At 32.2% G+C, this 7,271-nt stretch overlaps 1 long non-coding RNA gene across 2 annotated transcripts; it reads left to right on the forward strand.

Annotated features, from left to right (window-relative positions):
• The first annotated feature begins 1,011 nt into the window (after nucleotides 1–1,011).
• On the forward strand, nucleotides 1,012–6,773 carry LOC114306607 (uncharacterized). 2 transcript variants are annotated; one of them, XR_014342421.1, is made up of 3 exons: nucleotides 1,100–4,777; nucleotides 5,672–5,798; nucleotides 6,570–6,773. It is a non-coding gene; the product is annotated as an uncharacterized LOC114306607 (long non-coding RNA). The 2 variants fall into 2 exon arrangements; XR_014342420.1 differs by having other exon boundaries at nucleotides 1,012–5,798.
• The last annotated feature ends 498 nt before the right edge of the window (nucleotides 6,774–7,271 follow it).

Here is a 7,271-nt window from a genome sequence, read left to right on the forward strand (position 1 = left end):
CATCTTCATTTTTTCTGTCGAATATAATTTTGGGAAATTCAATAGTAAGTTTACTTTTCTATACTTGTAATCCAATAAGTTTTCTGGATATTTTTACATCCCAATTAGTTTTCATGTTTGAAAATTTTGACACAGCAAATTTCATATCTTAAAACTTTTTTTAATATTTTATGAACATTTATACCTCTTACAGTTATCGTATGTATTATCTTTCTATTATTCATTATGCAATATACTATATATTCACATAGCATTGATATTAGTTTTTCCTAAGCAATATATAGTTTTGGATTCGCCGAACGGTAGCAATGTACAATGATAGTTGTGAGAGTATTTTTCCAAAACTATGGGAGGGCATATTTTGATTCACTACAACAAAAATAGTTAAATATTACACTTTGACAAATGAAACTATCTCATTTTTATTGAAAGTGTGATCACTACTACAAAAATAGTTAAAGATTACATTTTGACAAAAAAAATATCTCACTTTTATTGGAAGTGTGATAAAAAAAATTTAGATTGATATTTTAATCACACTTAATTTGATTGAGTGTGATAATATTTATTTTTTATGTCACTTTTCAATTAAGTGTGATTATATATATATATTTTTAATTCCACATTCTAATTAAAGTGCGATTATATATACACTACTACTTTTTAATCACACTTTTTAATTAAGTGTGATTATATATATATTTTTTAATCACACATTCTAATTAAAGTGTGATTATTTATATATTTTTTAATCACACATTCTAATTAAAGTGTGATTATATATACATTACTACTTTTTAATCACACTTTTTAAATAAGTGTAATTATATATATATATATATATATATTTAATAACACTCCAAATCGGTGTGATTGTATAAAATATTCCAATTTGATTTTTATATAAAATATACAATTCTCAAATTCACGCCTCTGTTCTACCTATGAATGACAGAGGACTTTTTTTTGGTGAATAAGTCATAAAATAAAACAAGAAAACTTACAAGAATACAAGGGGAATACCCCAGGCCCTAACAAAGCTATACAAAATTTACCAACTATATATAACTAGCTAGCACAAACAAAACAAGCCTATCAAAGCAGCCACAAATCTGTTAGCATATTGGTGCCATACTGGTTGCAAATCTATTAGCAAAAACTAGCATACTAGCTGCCTCCATAACCCAGTTCAGAAGCACACACAAAAGAAGCCAATCAATGTTATATTTTTCCATAGCAGCCACATACACCAATATACATAAATCAAAAGCTTAAGAAAATAAAATAAAATAAGACCCCAAGCACAACCTGCAAGGGAATAGGTAGAAGCCTTAGAATATGAGCATAAAACCAGTTGAAATTCAGCTCCATTCTTCCTATCTAAATGTGTAGCACCATCAAAATAAAAAAGACAACTGTCAAGCACACTCCATTCATTGAATTGGAGCAGATTGCAGCCTGGTTCAAGATTGCATTCCCCATATCTTTATACTTCCAAGTTTCAACATGACCTGTTAAGACCACCCACACAAATCCAACCAAAGGAAACCAAAAGAGTAATAACAGTGAGAAAATCCTCCAATTCAACAAACAATTAAGGTCTTCCTTCACTAGACCCATAATGAAAAAATCCATGTAACAAGATTGAAATTCAGAGGGCGACTCTTTCCATTTCCAACAATATTGAATTTCATAAGCACACAGGTCTCTTCTCTTTACCTTCTGTTTCCGGTCGGAAGGATTGGCTAGTACTTGAAGAAGGGTCGCTATGCTCAGTGTGTCGGAACCAGAGGTTTGGTTTTCATAGCCGTTGTACTTGAATACCTAGCTACTGAAGTAACTCTCTCTCTCTCTGTTTCAAACTGTTTATTGTATAATCATCATCAAGCCCTAACTCTTGATTTGTTCTTCACTAATTGTAATTCTTCGTATTCGCAAAGCTTCAGTTCGTATATCAATGGCGAACTCGTTCTCTGTTCGATTTGGATCTATGTTTTGATTTGGTTAGGTTTATCTGTTTTGTTTTCGATTAGCATTTTGGTTTAATGGTTAGGGTTTCGTTTGAGACCTTTGTGTTTTTGCTAGTTTTTGATGAATTTGGGGGAATTATTTTGTCTCCGTCGATTTGCTCTTTTGAATACTTGTTTGAGGTGGTTCTGTTTGGTTAGTGAGAAAATGCAAGGTTATTGAAAACAATTTAACAGCAGATAATGAATTACCTTATCTTTTCCCTTTGAAAATTTCATAGTTTGCCGATAAATTTCAATTTTTTTTTTTAATATTACAGTTACTAAACCTTTAGGTTCACCTCAAGTAGTCTGAGTTGGGTTCTATTTGGTTATTGAGAAAATGGCGGAATTTCCACGTTATGCCTCAGAATACGAAGACACACACACACACACAAACTCTCTCTCTCTCTCTCTCTCTCTCTCTCTCTCTCTTGCTCTTGCTCTCACTCTCGCTCTCGCCTCACGTTACCCTCACAATCTATCTATAGCAGTGGCGGCGGCGACTTCCCACTGGTTCTCCCTCTGACATCCAGGTATATCTCTCATCTACTCTCATCTGTTGTTCTCTTCTCATTTTCTGGAAGGATGTTTGTAGTTTCTTTTGCTTTTTTTTTTCCTTCTCTTTTCCCTAAGAAAATTGTATTTTAATTTTATTTATTTATTTAACTTTATGTTAAAGGCTGAATCTTAGTGGAAGATCAAGAAATGTTATGTAGGGTTATTTCTCAAGGTTGTTGGTTGAGATAGATATGCTTCAGTCTCCACCAAAAAGTGAAAGGCAGTGGGTTTTGTCTGTGGAAGAAGGAAGCTATATCAAGCCAAGGCCAGAGGAGCATGGGGGTTGATATCCACATGTGATTGTGTGTTATGTGGTTGTAGAAAAGGAGCTTTTGGTGGTACATTTCTTGTTGGAGATGTTTGATGGTGCCTTTAGGAGTCTTACTATTAGGGAAAAACCTTGGGGCTATTATTTTTATTTTATATTTTTGAGTGCGAGGGGTGCCTAAGGAAGAGTTTGTTGACAGAACCAGAATTGAACCGAGGTTGGTCATCAATTTTGAGTATGAACTAAAAAAAAAAAAAATGTAATTTGAACTGAACCAAATTGAACTAAACTGTTGGTTGTCTGTCTTATAATGAATATTTTAGAAATACTCATTTGCACGAAGCTACCAACTAGTGCAAATTTTGTCTGTTAATGGCTTATTGATCTACTAAAATCAAGACTTAGCTCAAAAGATTTTGAGTTATGCTAGCGATGCTTGGTAGGTGGCTCAGTGGAGTAGTCGCTAGAACTTTCATAAAGAGAAACACAGATATTTCTTTATACTTACATGAAAGAAGTTCAAAATTTTAGTTGATGAATTCAACACCCTTCATTCAAAATAGTCTATAGAATTAATTCAAAAGTTGTTGACAAGCTTTCATACAGTTTCTCTTTTTGGATGTGTCTGGACACACACATGACAAAGTATTTAGAATTATTATTTTATGCTATGACCAAATAGTTCATCTTGCCCCATTTTAACATCATGTTGCAGACAGATGTAAACATGTGTTTATTTAGGTGTACATTAATAAATTTCCAATTTTTTCTACCATTTTACAGATCTAAAATGATGGATATTATTTGTAGTTGAGAGCTAAAGATGCTCTGCTAAATGCTCTTCTTATGGCTGCTAAAAGATTTAGTTCAAGCCCTTCTCAAGTGCTTTCTCTTCTTTATACTGATTGGATCTGTTGGTGCCCTAATGCTTAAAACAGATGCAATTTTTGGGATATTCTATTAAAAAGCTCGATTGAATGTTAGATTTTGCTGATGCATCTTGTTTATATTTTTATTTTTTTGTTTTGTTTTATTTTGGTGTTGTATTTATCATTTGAATTAAATGTCTATTTATGTATTTGTTTTGGGTTACTTAAAGAAGTGTTTGATCCAAAGTTGGTTTATCTTTGTGACAGCTTTTAACACAAATCTGTCTTGCACTCTCTGCTCTTATACTTCATGCTGTCGAGCATAGTAAACCTATTGTCCTTATGGAAAAGTCACTCCTTATTTTGTGGCTGCTAACCTCTCTCTCTTTGTGGTTCTCACTAAGGTTTGAGCTCCTCAGATCCCATACTACCCTACACGTTATACCGTACGTCTAAACCACGATTTTTAAAAATAGGCCACAATGTAACTGTTACGTAATTGTATGAGTGGTTACCGCCATCCGTTATGGCTGCTATAGTGGTGTGATTGAGACACATATATGTTGTGTAATCTGGAGTTGCCCACTGAAAACCCCACCAATTTAGTGCTTTTCCTGCTGCTGCACTTAGTTGCTGCTGTTGTAGAGTTATTTTTGCAGCTACCGCAAGTTGCCCACTGAAAACCCCACCAATTTAGTAGCTCAGACCATATCTTCCACACTTTAGACCACTATAACAGAACATGGTTGCTAGATTCAGCTTCACTTCTACAAAAAAGTGTAGACATTACTAGAGCACCATTTTTTTTTTACAAATAGTCAGCTGTTTTCACCCTCCATTACTAAGCGAACTAGCCAAAAAATTTGGTTTTGGGTGGGGCAACATTAAACCATAATAGCTTAGGCACCCAAAAAAAAAAGCTTAGGTACAAGCAAATTGGATCCATGTTGGTCTTCAGCCCACCTTCAACCACAGAACTGAGTTGAGAACATGGAAGCAAGATCAAAGAGTTGAAGAAGAAATATGTCACAAGAAATGTGATCGATATAAGAAGAAATGCTCCTAATTTTAAGGTTTTCATTCTCTCTCCAGCCAATCTCTTTATCTAGAGGACATACTTATGAGTTATGTGTGTGAGAGAGAGATTGTTTGCTAAGAAGTAATTCTAGTTTATGAAGAGGTCTAGTAAACATTTCTGTTAAATGAGAAGTTGGAGAGCTATAATATTTATTAGTTCTTGGCGGAGGATCACAAGCTGTTGATATCTTGTTTTGGGCTGACATAAACGTAATTACATGAAGTCTTTGTTTTGAGTGATTTTCAGGTTTTTCTTTGGCAAATTCTTGGAACCAGATTTGCTGTATCTACGAAATTGTGCCTTCTTCTATCTTAGAACTATGTATTAGTTAAGCTTTGTGTTGTCATAGTTTTCTTTATCTTTTTTTTTTTTAAATTTTTTTTATAGCTTTTGGTGTGGTAGGAGTTAGTTGGTGGAAAGGAATATGATTCCCAGTTAAGGAAGTATTTTCCTTTTAAAAGGTGAAATCTTTCCAAATAATAGTTACATATGTTTTTCTTATATTTTGGGTCTGCATTTTGGTACTTTGTGCTCATTTAGGACTGTGTTTGTTAAGTTTTGTGTCATTATTTTATTTATTTATTTATTATTATTATTTTGAATCTTGATTTTGGTGTTTCGTGCTCATTTAAGTATCATAGATTCATAGGTGTAGAGGAATAGGGAAGTGAATGATAGATATATCTAGAAGTTTCTAAATAAACTTGTATATTCAACTTGGATTGTAACTGAATTTGAAAAGGATCGTAGGAATAAAGGTCATGCGCATCATATGGGAACCCACTTTGGTTTCTTCCTGGCATATCTGCCTATGTGCATTTCTCTCATAATGTTTTCGTTTTTAGCAGCTTAATTTTATTTTTGATAAGTTGGTAGTTGGTGTTTCTAGGTGGAACTGCTTCTTTCTTTCAGTGTGGAGATGGGCTTTTCTTTAGTTATACCTGTTGGTCACGATGATAGAGGCCTGCTTGCCTTAAAAACTGCACAGAGCGCATGCTTCACCAAATTTTGTCAATGTGAGAACCACCTACTTGGTTTAATGTGCCAATTACACATCTTTGAATTACTGAATAATGAAATCATTATCTTGCCTCAAATCATTTCCTATATTTTTTTAAGATTTATGCATCACAAGAATATTAATCTTATTTTGTGATTAGGCGAGACAAGATTCGAACCTGCAGTCTGCTCATGGGAAAAGGACCACTTTTTATTTTTAAGTTTAGTCCTTTACTTAAAAAGAAATTTCTTGAAAATCAGTTAAAAGCTGCACAGAGTCCTGTTGAACTCATGTTAAAATTGTGAATTTAATAAACACCATTTTTAGACACTAAAAACAAATAAACATAATACAATGAACTAATCAAATATGTCTTTAATTTTACACAGTGTAGGCTCATTCTTGGACACAGTATTTTTGTGTGTGTGTGTGTGTGTGTGTGTGTGTGTGTGTGTGTGTGAGACTAGGTAGTGGAACTCTCTGAAGAAAAGTGTGACGTGTTCCCTGTTTGTAAATTATTTTCTTAAATAATTAAGTCCAAATTTTACTATAACTAAGTTGTTGGTTATAGTAAAATTCTGTTGAACTTGCAATTTCTGTGGGTAAAGTGACATTTTGTTTTTATATGCTTCATGTCATGCTAGAGGTATTTAATGTTAAGACATTTGAAGGGGTGTGATCTGTCGGACTTTGTCTTTTGTAAGACAATAAAAATCTCTACAAAAATAGTAAGTTCGTTCATATGCTTCTAGTCGTTTCTGAATTAATTTGTGTTTATATTTTTCAGGTCAGAAATTTCTTGGAGAAGTGCAAAATATGGTCAAAAATTTAAAAAAATTAGTTTTTCAAGCTTTTTTATTTTTTAATATATGTAAACACAGTTCAAAACTTTTTATGTAATTCATTTGTATCTACTTTTAAACATATTTAACTTTCATTCATGAAATATATAACGTTATTCCATTTAATATATGGTTGTGATTCAAAATATAGTATATAATGTGCATTGCATTCTTCAAATGCGCGTACTAAAATAATATTGATTATTCTTCAAATCACTACTGATCACAGGTTTTGTTAGATGTTAATCACACTTAAAATCGGTGATCTAAATATTATTAATCACACTATCAACGATCACACTTTAATAAAACTTAAAAGGTATGATTAAATAACATACATCACACAAAAAAAGTGTTATCTATATCTATTTTTGTAGTAGCGGACAAAAAAAATTAGAATGATATTTTAATCACATCTAATTTGAGTGAGTGTCATAATATTTATTTTAATCTCATTTTTTAAAATAAGTGTGATTATATCTTCTCTTTTTAATCACATTTTCTAAGTGTGATTGTATGTTGTTTATACTAATAGTCTACTAATATGCCATAAAATATATTTTTTAATGTTTGACATGAAAATCCTAAATTACTTAAATAATCATTTATTTTGATTTCATAGAAGGCTAACAATATTGTACTCAAAG

This window comes from Camellia sinensis, chromosome 10 (genome assembly GCF_055761805.1).
Source record: "Camellia sinensis isolate YWXY chromosome 10, ASM5576180v1, whole genome shotgun sequence".
NCBI lineage: Eukaryota > Viridiplantae > Streptophyta > Magnoliopsida > Ericales > Theaceae > Camellia > Camellia sinensis.